Source organism: Biomphalaria glabrata, chromosome 4, assembly GCF_947242115.1.
Source record: "Biomphalaria glabrata chromosome 4, xgBioGlab47.1, whole genome shotgun sequence".
Classification (NCBI taxonomy): domain Eukaryota; kingdom Metazoa; phylum Mollusca; class Gastropoda; family Planorbidae; genus Biomphalaria; species Biomphalaria glabrata.
In genome coordinates this window covers 55,790,676-55,814,777 of record NC_074714.1, presented here as the reverse complement: position 1 = coordinate 55,814,777, position 24,102 = coordinate 55,790,676, and the positions used below count along the sequence as shown (strand labels likewise).

General features: G+C 35.5%; 1 pseudogene; it reads right to left on the bottom strand.

The window, feature by feature from the left end:
- LOC129925991 (dynein axonemal heavy chain 6-like) overlaps positions 1-5,915 on the bottom strand; it is a 60,640-nt pseudogene extending 54,725 nt beyond the window's left edge.
- Positions 5,916-24,102: the final 18,187 nt, after the last annotated feature.

The following is a 24,102-nucleotide window of genomic DNA, read 5'->3' as shown; positions in this document are numbered from 1 at the left end:
ACAATTTATATTGTGATAACAACAAAGGAAACATCCAAACGTATACTCGAAATCTAGTGTAACAGAGCTAAAAACTTCACATCTAAATGTATCATGACAAAAATATTTTATGTGTTAATTAAAAAATCTAAATGAAGCAAACCTAATTGAGGAATTACGCCTCTAATAAACAGAAAACAAACACCTACTCTGTGTTTCATAAGTTCAACTTTCTTCTTCAACATGCTGACCACATCATTGGGTGGTAGACCTTTCTCTAGCATCTGAACCGTCTTCAGGTATTTCATAGTGGTGGAGGTCACCTCCTCTGGTTCCAAGTTCATGAATGGAACCTGGTAGCACACACAACCAAAGGAATAATTAATACACAATTCTAAAAGTTTTTTATTGTTTTATTGCAAATATATATATATTTTTTTATTTAATCTTGTTTTTTTTTGTGTTTAAAATCTTATAAACTACAGCAATATTTGCAATATGCATGTCTAATATAATGATTTCAATAAATGCAAGCAATGACTTGGTGCTAAACCTAGATATATATAAAACTTAAAAACTTAATGTAAAAAATATTAGGGCTTACAATTATTATTATTATTTAAATAAACAAGGGAAACATTGAGACAATGCACCTAACAGTGAAGTGCTTAGATTCTTAACAGTCATATGCAGACATTCATTTTATAGATTACCCTTTTCACATTAAGGGTTTCCTATATGTAGTAGTAAATCTTTTTATTTAACAATACAATGGTTTTGTTTTTACACAGCTTTCCTAATTTTCATTTGAAACAGAATTATCTTTACAAAGACATCTGATAAATGAAAGACACTGCAGCGACCTTCTTATTAGAACCAAAAAGAAAATGCATCTGCCACTCGTTAATATCTATCCTTGTGACTTTGAATAGTTGAACAGCTGCTCCACATGTTATCAATGAACTTAAAATGTTTTCTAAAGTCTGGTCAAAAGTCAGTTTATTGTGTAGGCGTATGTGCATGTTATAGGGAAGATATATATATATATAGAGAGAGAGAGAGAAATAACTGTGCTACTCCATTCCATTGCTCTCCCATATTTAACTTATTTGAGATTTAAATATGACCAGCAGATAAACCTGGAGTAGGCGTGTAGCTGAAATAGTGTTGTATTAGGTAGATAGGCCTGGAGTCAAATTATTATATAAATAAGCCCATGAAAAGTGCTGTATTAGTTAAACAGGCCTGGAGTGAAAATAGAGCTGTATTAATTAAATAACACTAATACAGTTAGATTGGCCGTAATTCGAGCCATGATAGGGCTGTATTAGATGTGCCTGGAGTTAGGATAGGGCTGTATAAAACTATATAAAAGTTTGATAGGCCAGGAGCCATGAAAGGGCTAGTTTATTAGTTAGATTGTCTTGTAGTAGATATAGTACTAGTTGTACTACATCTAAAGTTCTATTCTAGGTTATTATAGATCATATGATTAGTCATTAGATTGACTGCATCAAAATGTTACAATCAGTGTTGAGTCAGTAACAACAAAATTCATTGAAATGTATTTCTATAATCTAGACTAATAATTAATAAATACTAAAATAGTAGATCTAATTACCAATAGGCAATACTAGATTCTAGTATAAATCTAATACAATAATGGTAATATAATAGTCATAGTGTAATAGATCTCTAGGTCTAGCCAGCCTAGGTCTAAGCAGGGAATTGGCCAATCGACTGGCTAGACTAGAGACTAGATCTAGACTCTAGACTAGAGTCACTAGACTGACTACATCTAGACAAGATCAGATTAGATTAGTCTGATTAGATCATTAGACTAGTCCTCTGAGGCTCTAGAGTCTAGGTCTAGATTGACTAGATCTAGATTCTAGATTATTCTAGACCTAGTCCTAAGACTACTCTACTCTACTCTAGTCTAGAGAGTAGAAGTAGACGTCACTTAGACAGTAGAGTCTAGTCCTCTAGACTCTAGGAGTCTAGTTAGATCTAGATCTATATATAGAATCTAGATGTAGATCTAGCTAGTAGTAACTAGTAGATGTAGATCTAGTAGTAGTAGTTACGGTAGTAGTAAGTACTAGTAGTAGTACTCTACTTCTACTCTCTAGTCTAGACCTAGAGAGGCAGAGACTAAAATCTAGGCTTTTCATAATTTATAATTATGATACTAATGATCGATCTAGTCTTGTGAGGGTGTAATTTTTTTACTAAGACTTTCGGTGTTGTTTTTATAAATATTGCTATCGCCACTCACATTCAATGATAACGTAGCTAGAACTGCACAAATGTTGAACATGTGTAGCAGACGCCATGCTTGTTTATATTACGATCTGTGACAGATTCTATATATAGATCTAGATATATATAGATTAGACTTCAAGGAAGAATAAATATACGGCCGGATTGTGATGCAGGCCAAATATTATTTATTACAACATTAAAAATAAAATCGAGTATCACATAAGTAAAGGTTTTGTTTTTGTTCTAGACCTAGCGCGGCTAGTCGCTAGAGCTACATCTATTAAAATGATCAAATACTGAATGAGAGAACATTATCATGGCGACTTTTTAAAACAAGGTTACAAAGAGTAAGACATTTTGTGTGGAAACACAAAATCGACACCCGAAGTGGTCCACCCAGGCAGTTAAAAAGGCAGGTTTCAATATTTTCAGAAAGAACATCAGAACGAAATTCTATCAAAGACAAATGACAGAGAAAAATGGAGAAAGAAGGTTGACAGATCTTGTGTGGTGCCCCAGCAGACCAATGGATAGGTGAAAGTGGATGTGAAGTTAGCTGTGAACTGATAATGAATATCTAATTGCTCTTAGACATATCAGTATTTTTCTTAGACATGTCATGTAGAAGTGGTTCAGTTTCTTATTAGCATGTTTTCTGTACACTGTCCACGTTTCTGAGGCATAAAGCAATGTAGTGAGGATGATAGATCCCTTGCTCCCTAGCTTGTCTTTGTTGTGATACATCGTCTGTTCCAGACATTTTTAGACCGTCTGGCCTTGGCAATGCGCAGGTCGATTTCATTATCGAAAAATACTGAATGTCAAATGGAAAGACAAGATACCAGATACTGACTGAAGTCCTTCGAAGAGCGGCTCACCAAAGCATCCACACAATCCTGATGCAGTCCCAGCTGGGATGGTCAGGACACGTCTGCAGAATGGAAGACCGCCGCATTCCTAAACGACTACTGTATGGCCAATTAAGGGAAGGAAAGCGCTCCCAAGAACAGGGACACGCTCAAAGCTTCTCTGAAGGCGTTCAGCATAGACCCAGCCACATGGGAGGCACATGACAGAGCATCAAGGCGTCGCGCTATGAAAACTGACGCACAGGTTGCTGAGGAAAACAGAACAACGCTGGCAGAAGAAAAACACCAGAGAAGAAAAGCAAGGCCAATGACACTAGCTCCAGCTGGAATAACCTGCCCAGTGTACAGCCGAACATTCCAGGCTCACATAGGTCTCACAAGCCACATGAGGAGGCACAAAACCCCAGTGCAAAGCCCTCAGCCCCCTGGAAGACAAAAGTGGTTATCATCGAACCACGATGGACGAACTATATATATATAGTTATATATATATATATATAATTGATCTAATTGTTTTGTAAAGGGTCAATCTCTTATTCTTAAAAAAAAAAAACATTTCCTTAAAAAAAAAATATTATCCTTTAGTTGGAGTGTCTAGTGGCTGTTATGCATCGCTGCAGTTCACGCGATAATATGAAAAACTATTTATTAATTGTTGTTTTAATTTATGCCCAACTTATATGCATACTAAATAGATTTTTTCTCTTTAAAAAATGTAGTAAATAGTATAACAGCACTTACTTAACTAAGCAATACAAATGTAAAAAAAAATTGACAAAAAATGTAACACTGTTTCTGGAAATGTGTTAAAAATATGTTAAATAGTCAAATCCCCAAATAGTAAATAGTTGTAAAAGTGGTGCATTTTTATGAAATAACTGGTTGCATAAGTGATTTTAAAAAATTAGATTTTTCGCTTTCAGAAAAGAAAAAAGGTGAAAAACTTGACTGACGGACAAAACTAATAACACAAAACTAATAGCGTCTTTTCCCCTTTCGGGGGCCGCTAAAAATTAGCAAAGTCAAAGTGTATCAGCTGCAGACAATGACACATACTTTGGCGTATGTTACATAGCCTGAAATAGGCACAATTAGCATATAGATCGATATATCATATTTATCATATATCATATATCATATCATATCATCGAGTTTAGCGCTACGGCTCTCAAAAACTTTATGTTGCGTTGCGAAACTTTTTTTTTTTTTTTTCGGTTAATCTTTTAAGAAGTAGATCTATTTTTTTTTAGCTCAAATGCAAAAGTTATTTTTGAACAATGACCAATACTAAACACTCGTCCCAGCTTCTAGCGGGTAAAAACTCGAGAACCTGAAGATATTCAAAGTGCAGACAATGTGGGAAAAGAGGCTTGACCTTAAAGAAAATTTAAAATAACGCATTTAAGAAACAAGAATTGTTATATCGTTTACCTTAAGATGTAGATTAGAGACAAATTAGCAGACAAGTCTTAGGTAAATGTCAACTATTGTTCTCTTGTATTAATTCATCCATCCCAGTGGCATTACAGTTCATGGACGGCCCTGACCTTCTCTAGCACATCTTTCCAATGTGATCTATCTTGGGACTCAGACTCTTAGCGCGCTGTTGTAGCTCTGCCTCTACATCATGTGGGATGCGTGGTCGAGAGGCTAAGTACGCTCGAACGAGTATTTATCTTCTACAAATATTTAATTTTCTGACCTCTGTCCATCTTTGTACGATGTTGTCCCATTGATCGATACATGTCCACATCACATCTCTCATTTTAAGTTCGGTTTGGACTTCATGTAGATAGTCCAGTTTAATTACTTCCACCTAAACCGTAAATGATCTGTTTAGTTATATGGGTTAATGAAATAAATGGAGAGACTTTGCCTGATGACTGCACTAATTTAACGCCCAATGCCTGGACTGCAAACGAACAACGAATGACAGGACAAACAAATTGTATAGTAATGGAGAGAAAAAAATTGTTGGCCATCATGAGTTTGAGTTTTGAGTTTAGGCACATCGGCACAAGTTAGGCCATGTCGTGCCATCATGATCAATGAAGTTTTAGCAGACGATTGTTAAGTTTTTGCGTGCATGCGAAGAGGCGGGATGGAAATTTAAAAAAAAGGAAGAGCAAAATTGACAAAACAAACAAAAAAAAAAAGGAACATTGGATGTTGCCATCCCCAAAAGACGCACTTGATTGTGCAATGGTGTCATGACCTAGTTCTTGAGGGGAGGGTGCACACTAGAAATATGATATCCACGCATCTCTTGTTACGACCATCATGAACTACTTTACAAATGACCTACTTTGCACTCATTTAAAGAACTTCAGACGAACCTTCAACTCCTTTTGACGATCTTTTAATGCCTCAGACTTTTGTTGCACAGATTCCATTTGCTCTAAGAGGTCATTCAAATATTGCCGGACTTGTTCCGGATCTGCTTTAGGATCTAGGAGCATTGGATTCTGTTGGGGGAAAGCATTCATTTGTTTGCATTCAGAATCATAACAATTACACTAGAAAATGGGCGAACCAAGTAAAGTAAAAGTTCCCAAGTATAAAAACACATCCATATATTAATCAACAACAAAAATAAACACGATAAACAATACACATATACGGAAAGTAAACAAGGTATTTCAAATGTCCAACCTGCATTTTCTCAAACACATTCTTTGCTTCTGACAAATAAGTCTGGCCATCTTTCTCTGCACACTTGTTGAACTTCACAAGAATGGCATCTCTCCCAGACAATGCTCGGTCAATCAAATTTTTAGAGTTATAGATGATAGGCTCCATGGTCTGGGAACAAAACAAGAATGTCTTAACCTTGCATATAATATTTCATATGCGGTATTCAAGTTATCGAAACAATTATTACCATTATTTTCCCATTAATTTCCATACACAGTTACACCCAAGTTTTATTTCCTTCTATTCCGCGATTACCTCTTTTTTTTTTTACACACGAACATAGGAAAAACTGACAGAGATAGACGGACTAATGTTCATAATGACTTCATACATTTATTTTTCCATGACAGACTGCCACTGGCTATGGTCTAATACAGTGATGCTCAACCGAATTCGACCTGCGGGCCATTTTAACTTTCGACACGCGTGTCGCGGGCCACATCAATAAAAGGTAAAATAATGAAATCCAAATTCTCCAAAAACTATTTGAAAATATTGGATCTAGTATTAATTAATGGGATATTTAAAGTCATCATTTTTTACGCGTCTAAAAATGGGATCATTTCTCTACTTAAAATGTGAGCGACATTGTAGCTACCTTTACCACCAACTTATTTTCTTGTCTCTTTTTGGTTAATATTCCCATCGACCCTCCAATCTCTAGGCGTAGTTTGACCAATCTTTTATACGCGGCTCAAACCAAAAAGGCCTTCATATTTGTTTTATAATGCCGCTGTATATGTTCTTGTTTTTGAAACAGCCAGACTTTCTTTACAAAACAAATATGCTGGCTAATTATCATGTTCCACAAAAAAAGATCCATTCACTTTTCTCGGTAGATTCCCATTTCATAAACTCATAAACGCACAATCGTTAAAGGTCATGGTACCAATCCTTCAGAGAAAAAGTGGAGGCCCTAACAGTTTTGAAGGGGTGAGGATTTGATTTTCTACTTTTGTGCCGACGTTTCGGCGGGCCGGATGAAACTACGTCGCGGGCCGGTTCTGGCCCGCGGGCCGTACTTTGGGCATCACTGGTCTAATACATACTGTATTTTCCCCTCTGCAACCGTAGCAAGTGGACCGACAATATACAGCAATATGCAATATAGGCTATTGTTCGTCAAACGTCTTAAAACGCAATTCTCCTAATAACCAAATTTTGCGACCCATTAATAGTCGTCACGGGTCAGCTGACTCCTGACCAGGCGCCTTCGACAGTCACGGAGGTCACGCCTGACTCCCCCCCCCCCGCCCCCCGAAAAAAAAAGAAAAAATCAAACTACTGTTTAAAAATATATGTAGGCTAACTTCAATTTTAATGTGTTTTATTTTAGAATAATCACTAAAAAGACAGTCTGATTAATATAAGAAAACAGAGTACTATATTTAAAAATCTCAAATGCATACATATACTATCCTACTTGTATACATAATACATTGTCTTATACGCTGAGTGATAAAGGGGAGGCTCTACATAATAACCTCATTATTTCAGATTGTGTAAGGAATTTTGTGCGGCCCGCGCCTTGAGATTCTAACATTTTGTGTAGCTCGCCAAGTCAATAAGCTTAGAGACCTGCTTTCAACTAAAAAATATTATACAAATGATTTGATAGGCCCCTATCATTCATTTTCTTGCTGTTTTTTTTCTTGTATCTTTTTTTCCCAATAACATATTAATACAGTACTCTAAACATTATAGCCTCCTTCAGTCGCAAAGTGACTGTGGATCATCTGTCAGAAATAATAAAATGAAAGCCTGGGCATTGGCTATACTCGGAGCGATGTCGCCCACATATCAGCCCCCCCCCCCCCCTCTCCACGTAGCTGACGTGTCTAAAAACATCAAGTGCCGATACAATATGGGATAAGGGGCGTCGCACATTCTGCCAGAATGTTGAACTGTATGCTGCATGCTGCCTAAGGGTAATCAGCTCCTATTTTTTTTAGGGTTGACTCACAAATCCTTTCCCATGTTTGGATATAGCCGCAAAGGTTCAATTTTCTTTTACCTAGCCAGACAAGGCTAACGAACTCCTCCTACCGATTCTGTAAAGTTGTTATGACCGGAAATGGCAAGGATATAAGCTCTCCAATGCACATTGGCGGATTTCAGAGATGGCAGGCGGGGCTACTGACCCGGGGACTCCGCAAGAGCAAAAGGGACCCCCACAATAGAGATTCAAACATATCAATTTCGACGGGTCAGAAACTTTAAGTTGTTAACATTTCTTTCATATTTTTTGTTCGCATTAGTACGACTATAGGCCTACTTTAAATCTTACGGTTGGCAATTCTGACGTGGTTAAGAAGTGTCCGCTTGTAGCGTGTTCGTAATATAAAAATGCAGCTCCGTATTTACAGCAGTGCGTCAACCCAGGGCCTTACCCTCCATAAACTCAAAAATATTTTTTTTTTTTTTTTACGAATATTTGTATATTTATTTTTTTAAAGAAGGAAAATGGCAAAAAATTTGCTAGTTCTCTATTTCTTTCATGTAAAAAATGGCATGCTTTTAGATATAAACATTATTATTTTTACTAAGTATTTTTTTAAAAAAGCTTTTGAAAAAGTGTAGGAGCACAACAGGGGCCTCAACTCTCAGTAGACGACTTTTTAATTGTATCCTCATTCTCATTATTTAACGAACGTCATTTTCTAAATACTTGCATTACAACAATACTTCCATTACATAAGTACTTCCATTACATAAGTACTTCCATTACATAAGTACTTCCATTACATAAGTACTTCCATTAAATAAGTACTTCCATCACATAAGTACTTCCATTACATAAGTACTTCCATTACATAAGTACTTCCATTACATAAGTACTTCCATTACACAATTACGTCACTGACATCACTACTCCTATTACATCACTACCTCCATTACATAACTACTTCCATTACATAAGTACTGCCATTAAATAAGTACTCCCATTACATAAGTACTTCCATTACATAAGTACACCCATTACATAATTACGTCACTGACATCACTACTCCTATTACATCACTACCTCCATTACATAACTACTTCCATTACATAACTACTATTATTGTAAAACTACATCCATTACATCATCATTTTTATTACATCACTACATTCATTACATGACTACTTCCATTACATTGCTAATTCCATTACATCACTACATTAATTACATGACTACTTCCATTACATTATTAATTCCATTACATCACTACATTAATTACATAACTACTTCTATTACATTGCTAATTCCATTACATCACTACATTAATTACATGACTACTTCCATTACATTGCTAATTCCATTACATCACTACATTATTTACATGACTACTTCCATTACATTGCTAATTCCATTACATCACTACATTAATTACATGACTACTTCCATTACATTGCTAATTCCATTACATCACTACATTAATTACATAACTACTTCCATTACATTATTAATTCCATTACATCACTACATTCATAACATAACTACTTCCATTACATTGCTAATTCCATTTCGTCACTACATTAATTACATGACTACTTCCATTACATTGCTAATTCCATTACATCACAGATCATACTTTTGTTATATCGTGTATTTCCTGACTTTTCCGTTGAAAGTTGAAAGTTTGAAAGCCTTACATATTTATTCTGTAACTACCCCTCCCCCTTCCCCTACTCACCCTGTATCATCTTAGAACTTGAATAGATTCTAGTTCTTCTTTTTGGCATAGTTTTCTGTTTTAAATGGCCTACCATAGCTTGGCTAAATCTGCACCCGTCACCGAATTAATGTGTAGTTCCACCTCCTTCGCCTCCCGTCCCATATACAGCTGTTTACAATTATTCGGTATTCGCGATAAGTTTACATTGTTTGAATAATTAGTTTCTTTTCCTCTTCTACTAGTAATGAATCTCCCCCTCCCCTCCCAATTTCACACGATTCACAAAAAGTGAAATTGTCATCTAGAACCAAATTACAATCTAGGCGAGACATAGCAACACACAATATGAGAATAATGATGTCAAAAATGTAATAGTTATATATTAAAATATCAATAGGCCCTATAAAATTCTATAGTAGGATTTAGCTTCTGAAAAAAGGCAGAAACAACTTTATGAATACACCGAAGTTTTCTTTTGTATTTTGTTTTTTACTGATTAAGAATTAGATTTTAATTTTTTTTTATAAATCTTAGTCTGTGTAATTTAAAATGCTCACACACCAGCAGATAATGAAAGCATCACCTAATTTTTGGTATACAAAATTGAAAAAAAAAATATATATCTTCACAGAGATGCCTACAAGTATCTTGCGTATTTTTGTACGCAAATGGACACGCGAGTACGGTTTAACATCTGAAAAGGAAATACGCATTCCTCCCGCGAAAGCAAAAAAAAAAAGTTTTAAAAATTTTTATAAAAATTTATAAAAAAAATTAATACAAAAAAAAACAACACAACAACAACAACAAACTAACAAAAACAAAAAGAACAAAACCAAAAACAAAAAGTTGTTTCAATAATATAGAACTATATAGATCAGTGCATCCATGCCGGAAATGGATTAATCTTACCACGATATTTAACTTTTTCTTTTCTTGCGCTGATGCGCGAAGATTTCAACTACTGAACTAGACATCTAGACTAATTATTACTAATTAGACCTAGAATATCTAGATCTTGCTGATGCCAACAAAGTGGAGTACCTTTCAATGTGTCAGCTTATTCCTAGACTTGTTATCTAATGGTATGTACTAGTTACTACATCTACCATCATCTAGGTCTAGACTTAATTAATTTTTATCTAGTCTATATTTATTATTGACTACATGATCTATTAGTATTAATTATAATGACTTTAATTATTATAATCTATACTTATACTAGATCTACTAGTTACCTAGATCTAGTAACTATACTGTTACTATACTATTATTATTATATCTAGATCTATACTTTTATATAGATCTAGATTAGATTTGATTAGATCTAGTCTAGTCTCAGCTAAATCTAGTGTCTCTGTCTCTAGTCCTAGTAATAAGTAATTGCTACTAATAGTAGTATTTACTAGTATATAGGCTATTTTTTTTATAGCCATAGATTATGATAGATAGGTCTACTACTACTACTATACTAACTACTAGAATTACTAGATCTACTAATAGAACTAGAGAGTCTATATTTGGTATCAATATTTATATATATATATTATATAGATCTAATCTAGAAAAGTAGAACCAGTTACCACTACCAGTATCCTGAGTATCATGAGTATGACTATGCCGTATGAGTATATATTTATATATTATATGAATCTAACTCCAACCTCACAAAGTATATCTTATTATCTAGATTGAAATTTTGAATCTAGAATCTAGATCTATTTATTAAATTCTTTTAGTTTTAGTATTACTACAAGTAGTACTTCTTCTTCTAGCCAGCTTTATTGCTGCTGAGCTGTGAGCTCTTTTGCAGACTGTGCCAAGGAAAAAAAGTGTGCTGTTTTCTTCAGCTGTTCAGCACTGCCGTACAGGGTGTTGGTTATGTTGGGCTGTAGTGGAAGTAGGGTCTGCCTAAGGTGGATTAGGGAGGGGCATTCAAGGAGGATATGGTTTACGGTTTCAAAGGGGTGGGCGCAATGTCTGCAAAGGGGTAGTTGTGTGGAGTTTATTTTGTTCAGGTGGTAATTTAATAGTGGTGTGTGTCCTGTTCTTAGTTGGAAGATTGTAGATTGTTCTTTGCGGGGGAGGAAGTTAATACTGTCCAGTTTGTTAGGCGTAGTCATTTCTCTGTACATGGCTCTGCCTGTGTTTCCTGATGCCCATTGGTTGAGCCACTCCTCTTTGTGATTGTTGACTAACATTGACCTTAGGGTGAGGTAGTTAACAGGTCTATCTGGTTGTTCCATAGATGAACCTGCCTTTGATAGCTTATCTGCCTTTTCATTTCCCATGATGCTAATGTGTCCAGGGATCCACTGTAGTGTAATATTGATATTTAATTTTGATATCATCTGGTGGATTATCACAATGAGTGTTGTCAACTCTCTTGGGCTGTTTGAGGTGCTGCTGTTAAGTGCTTGCAGAGTAGATTGGGAGTCTGTAAAGACAACAATATCTGATGGTGGTTGCACTCCTTCATATAATTGTTTTCCACTGTCTGGAGTGCTATGGTAATTGCCTCAATTTCGGCTTGGAAGTTTGAGCAGTAATCACCACAGGGTGCGCTTTTCTCAAAGTGTTTATTTTTAGGGAAGACCAGGAAGGCACCAAGACCAGCATTGATGGTAGCTTTGAAAGCCGATCCGTCTGTATAAATATGGATAGCTGTTTTTGGATAGCTTTCGATTGTTTCAAGCGTGCCTACTTTGAGCTCCAGTGGATTTGATTCTTTTGTTAAGGTGTTATTTAGTAAATGTGTTTTGATGGTTGGTTGTTTGTAGTTTAGTCCGGGTGTAATGTTTGAAAACCTGGTAATTTTTTCTCTGTTATTGGGTAGGTGGTGTTTTAGGGCTAGTTCGTCAGTAAGTTGGATCAGAGTCCTTTGCTTTTTCTGGTTGTTTTTCCTATTTCTCTGTGTTAGTAATTTATTTGGATGATCGTCCTCCAACCTTCTGTATCTCTCAATAGCTTCTAATGCTGCTCTGTTGCGCCTTAACTTAAGAGGTTCAATATTGGAGTCTATTTCACAGGCTGCTGTGGGAGTAGTTCTCATACCTCCACTAATTAACCGCAAGGCTTGGTTTTGGATTGTATCTAATGATGATTGATAGGTTTTGTTGGCAGCTACTTGTATGGAGAGACAGTTATCCATTACAGATCTGACATATCCAGTGTATAACTGTCTTAAGGTTTTCTTTTCAGCTCCCCAGGATGTTCCTGCTAGGTGTTTTATTATGTTTAATCTTTGTGATGCCTTTTCTTTTAAATCTGCCATAAAGTGTTTTAGAGACAGTCTTTGGTCTAGTTTTACACCAAGATATGTTGGATTTTCTTCTTTATTTATTGGCTGAGAGTCTATTTTTAGGATGTAGTTTCTTTTTGCTGTTTTGTTGCTGTGGCTAAAGATTGAATAAACTGACTTTTCTTTGTTTATTTCCATTTTCCATAATTTTGAATATGTGGAGATAGTTGTGAGGGCTCTATTTAGTTTGGATCTAGTCAGCACTGGATATTTCTCTGTAGTCCAAATTAAAAGGTTGTCTGCATAAAGTGCCTTATTGGCCGAAATGAGGTCCGGGAGGTCATTCATGAAGATTAGAAAGAGAGTGCAGCTAAGGGCTGAACCTTGTGGTAGTCCTTCTTCCAAACTTTTTTTACTAGAGATGGCACCTTCGAATCAGGTTTGGATGGTTCTGTTTTTTAAGAATGCCCTGATCCAGCTGTACATTTTTCCATGGATAAACATTTTTTTCATCTTCAAAAATAGACCTTTTCTCTACACTCTATCATAGGCTTGCTGCAAATCTATAAATACTGCTGTAGTGTGCTTGTTTTCATGAAACCCTTCTACTGTTTCCTGGATAAAACGAAAGAGGTGGTCTTCTGTTCTACTTGCTTTCCTGAAGCCAGCTTGTGCATTGTGGAGTGAGCAAGTACTTTCTAGCCACCAATAAAGTCGGTTATTGATAATTTTTTCTGCCATTTTGCCAATGTTGGATGTTAGAGATATTGGTCTATAACTTTTTGGGTCTCCAGGTGGTTTATTTTTTCTTTAAAATGGGTATTATGTTTGCGGTTCTCCATTCCTGTGGTATGTCTCTAGTTTTCCATGTATGGTTGATAAAGTTAAGTATACAGTTTTGGGCCTGTGGTCCTAGTCCCTGAATCATTTCATTTGTTATTTTATCGGGTCCAGGGGATTTTCTTGACTTGAGGCTTTTTAGGGCAGTATTGAGCTCATGTAGAGTGAAGGGAGTGTCAAAGATCTGACAGTTGACTGTTGGAGCTTTTTCTTCTTTCTTTAAGATATTACTGAAGGCCTGGTCCAGTTGTTTTCTTGGCTTTGACTTGTTAATGCTGGCAAAATATTTATTGAAGGTTTCAGCCTTTTTAAGGTTTTCTGTTATTATGTCGTCAGTGCCTTTTATAGGTTGGGGGTTTGTTATTTGTTTCTTTCCTGCTAGCCAATGCAGAAGGGTCCAGGCCTTTCGACCATCCTTGTTTAGATCTAGTTGTTCGCATGTTGTGGTCCACTTTTTCTTTTTTTCTGTTTTAATTTTGTATCTTATAAGCCCTGTCAATTTGTTGTACGTTGTCTTGTTCTCTCTAGTAGGATTTTTTTCTATAGTCTTCCTGGCCATTGTTTCTTTCTTTTACTAATTTATCTAATTCAGGTGTCCATAAAGGTTTGTATTTCTTAACTTGGCCTCGGGGGATGTATTTTTTTGCTGCTTGTAAGATGTTGGAGACTATAGTTGTGTAGGTTGAATTGACGTCTGTCTCAATTATGCTTAATAGTCTTGTGTCTGTTTCTTGTGAAAAAGCTACAAGTAGTACAAGTAAGTACTAAGAGTCTAAGTATTAGTATTTTATTTATCGACCTAAAAAAAAAAGGCTAAATTTAACTGACTAGGTACATTGTAGCTTTAAAAATTGGGCAAATATAGGTCTAGTGACTAGTCTAGTAGTAGATCTAGAATTCTAGATTCTAGTATTTCACATTCAGGACATTAGCTTACAATTCCATAGAATTATTAAAATAGCTTTAAATTAAATAGCCTATGGCATAGGCCCTATGCACATTAAAACCAACAGACCATTGATGAATCTGCCCCAGCCTCCAGATCAGTCACCAGTGGGCTCCAATGGGGACGCTATCTGCATATCAGCCGTACTAAGAGTTTTAGTGAATTGCCACTAGATAAAAAGTATGTTCTACTTTGAATGACAGCATTTTCAGATGAGGTTATGAAACCAAGTCTGCTTCACGAACATATAGCAATATAAAAAATAATTTTTAAAAGAATATTCATGAACAGTTATAAAAGATCTACTATTAAAACAACATTAAAAACATAAAACGGCAAAGCTGGATATGTTTTGGTAGTCTCTTAGAAAAATGCATAGCTTTTTTAAAAGTCTTATGATACTGTTTGAAAATTGATTAAAACAAAATTATTTTTTTTAAAACATATGTTATACATTCTGTTAGTGATGAAATATTTTAAAGTTGTCTAGTTATGTAGCTTATAAATGACCACATATAGGAAACCATCAGTGGTTGAACGCAACAATGACTTCATAGTAATATAGAATAAAGAACAGACCTATTCACACTATTCACCTAGTAAGTTATGATACACAAAAAAGTTAAGCCTGCAATGTCATTTCTATTTGAATCTAATTAAATAAAATTGTAAATAAAATACAAACCCATGCCAAAAATAATCTCATCTTTCAACAGTTTTGTGAAACAAATGATAAAAAAAGAGATTAGACTTAAAACTTAAGTTCGCTGGGATGTTAACATAGAAGGCACACACGTGGTGTAGCTATGATGGGGGGAGGAGGGGGAACAATTTGAAAATCCCCTGGGCCCCCACTTTGTGGGGCCCCAAATGTCTTTTTAATTAAATAAATTAAATATTACGCAAAATGCAGGGGCCCCCAAAGAGTTCAAGCCCTCCTGGCCCCCAAATGATGGAAAATTCCTAGCTTCGCCCCTGGAGGCACAACTGAGATGTGGCTGCATTTAAATGTTTCAGTAAAGTTCCAAAACTGTGGTCAAAAATGGAGTTATGTTTTAGCTTTTTCATCAACATACATGGTTAACCAAGATTTAGTGGGTGACAAACTTAATGAATAAGCAAAGTAATAGACTGGATGTAGCGACTAGAGGAGACCTTTAACTTGCTTTGGCTAATTTAAAGCTTGAAATTTCTAATATTGTCAGACTGCAGGAGGCACAAGTTTCCCATTAGCTTAATTTCTTTTTGTAGTGAATTCAGCAATAATAATGTTTATATTAAAAGAATAAAACTAAATTTACAATTAAACTAAAAACAGTAGGCCCAAATATTTAAAAGGGGGTTATTCTTAAGGATTTGAAAGAAAGTCATGACAGTGAGATTAACTTTTGTGCGTAATCACAGCAAATTATTTGACATCATTTTTGTATAATAATAATAATGGCTGTTTTCGCCTTCAATTCCGAAGATTACGGGTGAGAGCAGTGTTTCACATAATTACGCAGACCCAGTTGAGACCTGCATATTTTCCTGAATTTTGTGCAGACAAAGCCATTGTCTGCTGGCGGTCTATTCTAGTTTTCTTTCCGTCTTTTGCGCCTGTCTTCAATAATGGCTTTTCTCTGTGCCTCAAATGTTTGTTCCGCAGCTTTTGTGTGATAGCTCTTCAACTGTCTCTTTCAGAGGACATCTGCTACCAGGTATTTTTCCTCTATGCCAGTGAGGGCAACAAAGAAGATCACCTTTGGCATGCGGTCATCTCTCATCAGCATAAAAATTAATTTAAAAATGACATTTTGTTCAAATTTGCCTTCTTAACCTTCTTTATAAGTGTTTTTCTTTGAGAGTGGGCGCTGGCAGATTTTTTTTGAAAGAAAAAAAGGGGGGAGGTAGGCCAAGAAAGGTTGAAGACCACTGCTCTAGATTTAGATATGATTTTGTAAGCTATTATAATACAGCAGATGAAAGTGAGTAGGGCAGAGGTTTAAATGGACAAAATGGTGGTTAATCTCTCCCTTAGCATGACAAAGGGAATCAAACTGATGTGCCCTACTGGTAGCTTGGTGTCTGCATACTCTACTGGTAGCTTGCAAAGAAATCGCTCATAAACAAAACTAGATGTCACTAGATCCAGACAAACAAACCATTGCATCTGGTTTAAGTCTAAATGCACTTGTAGCATAAAGTCATATTCTTTTAAATGAATTTTCTGTTGGTGCCATTAAGGAATCAGGAATAAAACACTAGAAGCACCATGATCATAACATCATTGCCAAATGTAAAGAACTGATTCCTATTCTAGACAAGTCTATGAACTACGACAAAGACTAAAAGTGTGAATATTTTGAAAACTTTACAGCATGTCTTATAGAACTCTTATACTGTGTTATTTTTTTTTTTTTTGGATTGCTGCATGCCTGTATTAGTGTATCTTACGAAATTGAAGGATTTTAGTCTTTCCTGAGTATATTTCTTTATATTTAGAAAAAATACACAATTGCCCCTCAAAATACACATTTCCAGGTCCGGGAATACACATTTCCATTTTGGCATGTAGGCATCTCTTGAGTCTTTATAATTCGTCCTATTGCGACGGCCTAGTTCTATAGGGAGATGGTATTACTACTTCTAATCTTTAAAATAAGTAAAGCATCTTTAAATTGTAATTTATTTCTCAAGGGTGGCCAGTCTTCAGAGACGACTTTAGCATTGGATGAGGCCCTGATCTCATTTGGTTTCTAATAAAATTTATTTTAAAAAAATGAGGATAGCATTACTACAATAACAAATTGGACGGGGCGCTGGGCGAGTATCATCGGGGCTCCAATCTCTCTCTTTTTCTCTTTCCCTCTTATGTTAGCTTAAATAATAATAATAAGGCTTGTCTTCGAGTCCCAGGATTAACGAGGAATGCAATACTTCTCGTGGATACGCAGTCCCATCTGTGACCTACATATTTTGCCACTTCATTGTCCGCCGGTAGTCGATATTAGATTTTCTGTATGCGACGCTGGGTACATCAAACTCTTTCATAACACACAACACACAATAGGAGCTTTCTTGCCAAGGGGAATAACTCTATATACAAACGTATTCACATAAGCACAATGTCAACATCTCTATATTTTTCTTTCTCTTATTCTCTCTTTGTGTTTCTTTCTCTTATTCTCTCTTTGTGTTTCTTTCTCTCTGTCTCTCTCGTCGTTTAGTATGCAATTATTCTAGTATACTCCTTTGGTTCCTACAAAAATTTGTTAAAAAAAATTAAAATAGCATCACTACAATAACAAATAATCAGAGACTGTCTCATCACTGGACCTGGCCCTGGGCGAGTGTCATTAGGGACACGAATATTTGTACGATGGGCTGAAGGTGACAAAAGATTCTCTTTGAGGCGGGGCTTCAATCTTTCTCTTTCTCTTTTTTTTCTTTCTGGTTTTCTATTTCCCTCTCGGTTTAGCGAATTTAGGCACCCGGAAAATTAGGCACTGGAAAATAGGCACTCTTTAATTAGCGACCTTAATTTTGAAAATAATATTAAAATTTTAACGTATATTTCATCCTTAGACCATGGGCTATCGGCGACGTTATAAAAAAAAATAGCATCTATAACGATTCTTTCTGAATTTTCTAGATATAAAAGAAAAGCTGACAAAACGGGGGAAAATGACAATCACGAGAATGTGTGAAAAAAATGACTCCGGATGAAGAGCCATTATAAAATTATAAAAATCCTCTCATTTCTTCACCTCCTTAGCCCTCCCCCTCCACGCACTCCCACTAAAAGGAGAGGATTTGTCGCGGGTAGAATGTTGAGCTAGGTCGTGAAAATGACGCAATGAGTCTCAAGGCTACACACTGGAGTTAAGGGCAGGGAACAGCATTGTATACCAAGGTGTTAAAATTAGAGTGGGAATGGGGAGGAAGGTTTTATGCGCATTACTTATAGGAATTAAAATATACTGATCAACTTAAGTAGTATTCATATTTTATAAACAGTCTTAATCTCCATTAGCAACACTCCTTCTTTCTAATTTTAATGGGTTGCCCCTTTACGAAGATCTATTGTGTGAGTGTATAGTTGTGTTACCTCCTTCAAATATTATTTGTGGTAATTAATTTTTATTGAATATATATATATACATTTATGTAATATAATATTTGTATAAAATGTATATGTTTGGAAATTGCAAAACGGCTAGAAATCACGATCAAATATGTTTCGAAAAGACAGATGAGTTAAACATTTCTATGTCATGTTTTTTTTTAATGGAATATTGGTCTCTTGTAGATACTTAGTCTGCTTATAGCAGATCGTTGATGTTCCAATTTAACCCCGCCTTCTCTATCATAAACCAAATTTAATATATGACCTATTTACTACAATTTTCGAGAAGGTATGATATTCCCCCATTCCTTTTATGTTCAGTACCACATACAATTTTTTTGCTCTTTAGAATGAAAAATAAAAAAGTCAAAAAAGGTTTCATACACACATTATTAAACAAACACTTACACACACACACATATATATATATATGATCAAAACAACAACAACAACAAAACATTCGTTTCCCTTTCAACACTGCCTAATGAAATTTAACTATCTGCATTTCCTTTATATTATTACTTGTATTACTGTTATTAACATTATGATGGTTAAAACTGAAATTCGTCTACCAAAGTTTTTGAAAGCTCTGCAAACCCTATAAAATTGAACTCCCCAAACGTCCATTTGTACTATATGCTGATCTACTTTCCTTACACCGCCAGTGTGTAGCCTTGAGACTCATTACGTAATTTTCACGGCCACGTTCAACATCTACCCACGACTAATCCTCTCCTTTTAGTGGGAGTGCGTGGAAAAAGGGGGGGGGGGGGGCTAAAGGGCTTTACGCGCGTTACTTCGAGGTTTAAACAAGACCAATCGTTGTTATCGCTATAACAATAGGCAATATGTCTCGGTTTTTATGTTAATAAACTAATACAAGTATTTAGTTTATAATCAATACAATAGTAATCCAAATATCTATAGTTCTCTCTTTTTATATTAATTAAAAATGAACAATTCTACTTGGAAGAGGTAGTTCCGAATTCCCCCCGGGTCACGTGGTTGTGTGTATACAACGCGCACCGTGCTTAGTTTTAGTTTGTAGTGGGACTCTGAAGCGTTTTGAGTCAATATTTAGTGGTTTCAATTTACTCATTAGCGCTAAACTATAATTTGTTAATAACAGGAGAATCTCGAGATACATTTTTTAAATAGTTTCAACTAAAACAAATAGTTACGTTGGCCTATAATCTGCCATACTGAGATCAAGATTACTTGATCTACAATGAATGATTACACTTACAGTTCTTAGCATTCGGGTAACCATTCTTAAATAAAAAAAGTAACACTTTCATCCCCCCCCCCCTTTTTTCCTCTGCCCAAAAGTAAACAAGCTTGAACTTGAGTAGAACACTAAAAGTTGGACAGCAGACCAGTGTATATTGGTCAGATAGCTCTAGGGCAAGTCTAGTGTGTAGTCGATATGTCGACTAGTTGTTATAAAAGATAAAAAGACTGCCATGAGTTTTCCTTGTGCGTAATAGGCTTGAGTTGTTTAGCGAACAAATAACACATCTGATAGTCAAGGATAAATCTAGATCTACTCTTACAGTTACACAGGCCAAATGTGTCTTACCCCGCCCTTTCATTGTTCAATTTGGTTTCTAAGTAATAAAATGGATCTAGATCTATTTCGTCGACGCATTTTTGAAACTTTAATGTAACATTTTGTGAATTTCTTAAAAATGATAGAACTTTTAATAACATAATAATGCATCATGTATCCAACACAAAAAATAATTCTTAATGTTATCGATGTGCATAATGTATTAACGATTGGCGGAATGTGAAATACATATAACGTTAAAAAATAGCTGAAGTTTATGAAAATAACAATGTTTCAACTAATATGCATATTATCCCATATATAGGCCTATAAATAAAAATAAATAAATAAATAAAAAAATAATTAAAAAAATATACATGTATGTGTGTGTCTGTGTGCGTGCATGCGTGTGTGTGTGTGTTTTGTGTAGTTTATACCAAGCCTTTTTTTAATCTTACAAGAACGTTTGTAAAAACATCTTTTTCTGTATGCATCATCGGCAATGTGTTGACGCTTGCTGTGGACTATAAAGGAAATATCATTGAATGATTGATAATTTAAACCAGGGGTGGGCAACATTTTTCTACCGAGGGCCGCATTAAAAACAATTGGGGACTGGCGGGCCGCATAATTTTTTTTTTACTCTCAATTGAGGAATTACAAAAAAAGTTAGCAATATCTTGAACTAATTTTATGAATAGTTTTTTAAATTTTGGTATTGTCCTTTTACATCACAACATTTCACCACAAATGTACAATTGTACTTAATGTGAAGCATTTAAATGTTTACATCCGTGCATCTGTAACTGTAGAACTAGCCTACTAGTTTTTTTATTCTTGCGACTGCTGTCAAATTACAGTCAGTGAGCATCGGCCTGTTATAACACTTGATAATTTTGAAACAAACGAAATAAAGCGTGTTCACAGATAAATCAGGTTCAGAATAATGTGAAAGCTTCGCAGCAAAGTTTTCATAAGTATAGGAATGAAACGTCTGTGGAAGAACTCACTGGAATTACTCTTTCATGTCATATTTTGCTTGGAGGTATGTCATCCGGCGCTAAATCAGCTTCTGCATTAAATGGTGAGCTGATGGTATAAAAACTAGTTCCAATTCTTAAAATTTATTTTTAAATTCCACAATAAAGGAATCCAAATAAGTCTTGTACTTTCAACCATTTCAGTAGAAATAGTTTCACCTTTCAGCTAAGGAAAATGATAAGACCCGATTTCACTCGCCGCCTCAAGAAGTGGAATAACTTTGTTTGAAAAAATTTAAGATGCAGATACATTTCATTTGCAAACAAAACATTGCAATGTCTCCAATGATAAGCATGAAGTTTGTCTTCAACTTTTCATTAGAAATATTAGTAACAAAGTCACAGTCAATGCCCTTCAATGAACCTTACTATTTCTTCCTTGAGATTCCATATTCTTCTAGTCCAGCGGATGTAACCGAACATCGGAATGTTTTGTTTCCAAATCGTCAAGTACTTCTCGGAACTGCCAGTCATGGCCGGCAGATAATTGGAAGCCCTTAGCAAAGTGACAACAGTAAAATATTCAATTTATTAAAAACCTATTGTTCTTCAACAATAACATTGAGGACAAGTTTCGCTATTTCTTCTCTAAATATAGAAGAGTAGTTAGTGCAAGGCCCTCACCAACTGGGGACCCTAAGCTGTTTGTCTATGCCTAAGGCTGGCCCTGTGCCAATAATAAGATCATTGAGAAATCAATTCCAACAATATATTTGATATTCAATGCTTTATTTAATTAAAAAGCCTGTTTTTCTTAGTCAAAGCACGAGCTCCGTTAGTTGTTACACTTGACATCTTGTACAAGCCGACCCAACACTTTCAACACAGTTTTTGATAGAATTGAATAAATACTGGCCCGTGTTTGTCTTTGACTGAATGCTTCGAAATATTGCCATTTTAAATAATCTTCGCTTACTTTAAACTTTTTAGAATGACGTTTAAAGACAATGTTTATTTTGCCCCTTCGTGATAAGTGATAAGAATCAAAAGTTTCAATAATTTCTAGATCTATAGATATTTACAATTATTTATTTAAATATTTTTTGCATTTTTATATGTGTAATGTGTGGAAACATCTGATCGAATTAGGCGTCGGCGGACCGCATAAAACACTTCGGCGGGCCGTAATTTGCCCACCCCTGATTTAAACCCATCCTTAAACAGTATTTGGCCCTTTATGAAAACATTTGTAAAGTTATTTGAAAATTCAGAGAGTTCGTTGATGTACTCTATATATTTTAAAATGTTTGTAAGTGTAAAATTTCGTAAAAATAATGGAGCAACAGCAATGGAATTATAAGAAGACAAGGCCATTCTCCTCTTTGTTGTCCAACAATCACATGACTTTGGTTAAAGTAGGTCAGAAATAAGGAACTACCTCATTCAGCGGTAGAGTTCTTACTATGAGTATTACCTTGAGTTCTTAAAAAAAATAACCAATGAATCAGGCGACTATCTCACAAGAAATAAAGGTTGATGTGCCGATCATCAACATCCACATTTTTACCGCCCCCTCCCCGTTTCAAAAGTACGACCCCCCCCTTTCCTTTTTCAGGAGCACTTCTTAAGGGTTAAAGTAGATGAGGAGAGAGCGATTATATTTATCACCAACACTCTCCGACATAATATATAATAAATATTTTATAATATTATTTAATCTAACGTATTTACATTGCTAACTAAACATGTACACTAATCGCGTAATTATCAATTTCAAAAACTCGGGGTTGGTGATGGAGGTGAAGCAATGAGCGGAGAATCATCTCTACCTCCCCCCTCCCCTGAATCATTATATAATGACTCTTAATTGGGAGTCTTTTTTTTTTTGCCACACATTCTCATGATTATATTTTTTTTCCCCGTTTTGTTTCAGGTTTTCTTTTGTATCATGAAAAGTAGTAAGAATCGTTATATTTATTTTTAGGTCAACGATAGCCCATAGCCTAATGATAAAATATCCGTTAAAATTATTTAATTATGTTCAAAATTAAGGTCGCTAAATAAAGAGTGCCTAATTTTCCGCCTTGTCAAAAAGTGTCTAATTATCGGGTGCCTAATTATCCGGTTGCCTAATTATCCGGTGCCTAAATTTCCGGTGCCTAAATTTCCAGACATCCTTGTTAGCTTAAATAATAATAAAAATAATAAGGCTTGTATTCGAGTCCGAAGATTAACGAGGAATGCAATATTTCTCGTGGATACACAGTCCCAGCTGTGACCTACATATTTTGCCACTTCAGGGCAAGCATAACTATTGTTCGCCGGTGGTCGATTAGATTTTCTATATGCGACGCTAACACTCGATGCTGGGTACATCAAACTCTTTAATAACACATAACACACAATAGGAGCTTGCTTACCGAGGGGAATAGCTCTATATACAAACACATCAACACAATGTCAACATCTTTATATTTTTCTTTCTCTTATTCTCTCTCTTTCTCTCTCGTCGATCGGTATGCTTTGATTCTACTATCCTCCCTTTGTTTCTACAAAACTGTATTAAAAAAAAAAAAACGATGATAGCGTTACTACAGAGCAATTAATCAATGGCGTCTCAGCATTGCACGGGACCCTGGGCGAGTACCAAAAGGGACACGAATATTTGTACGATGGACTAAAGGTGTCGAAAGATTCTCTTTGTGGTGGGGCTCCAATCTCTTTCTTTCTTTTTCCCTCTAAGCCTTAATCTCTCTCTTATTCTCTATCTCTTCCCCACTTTCTCATTCCTTCGCTCTATCTCTTTTCTCTCTCTCTCTCTATTTCTCTCCTTTTTCCTCTCTTTGACCCACTCTCTCCCTCCCTCTTTCTCTCTGTATTTCTCTCTCTCTATCTCGTTGTAGTCTTGACCTGGTATGCTTTTCGCGCCATTTGTCACGTGAGCCATTTGTCGATAAACTCTTTGTCCAGTG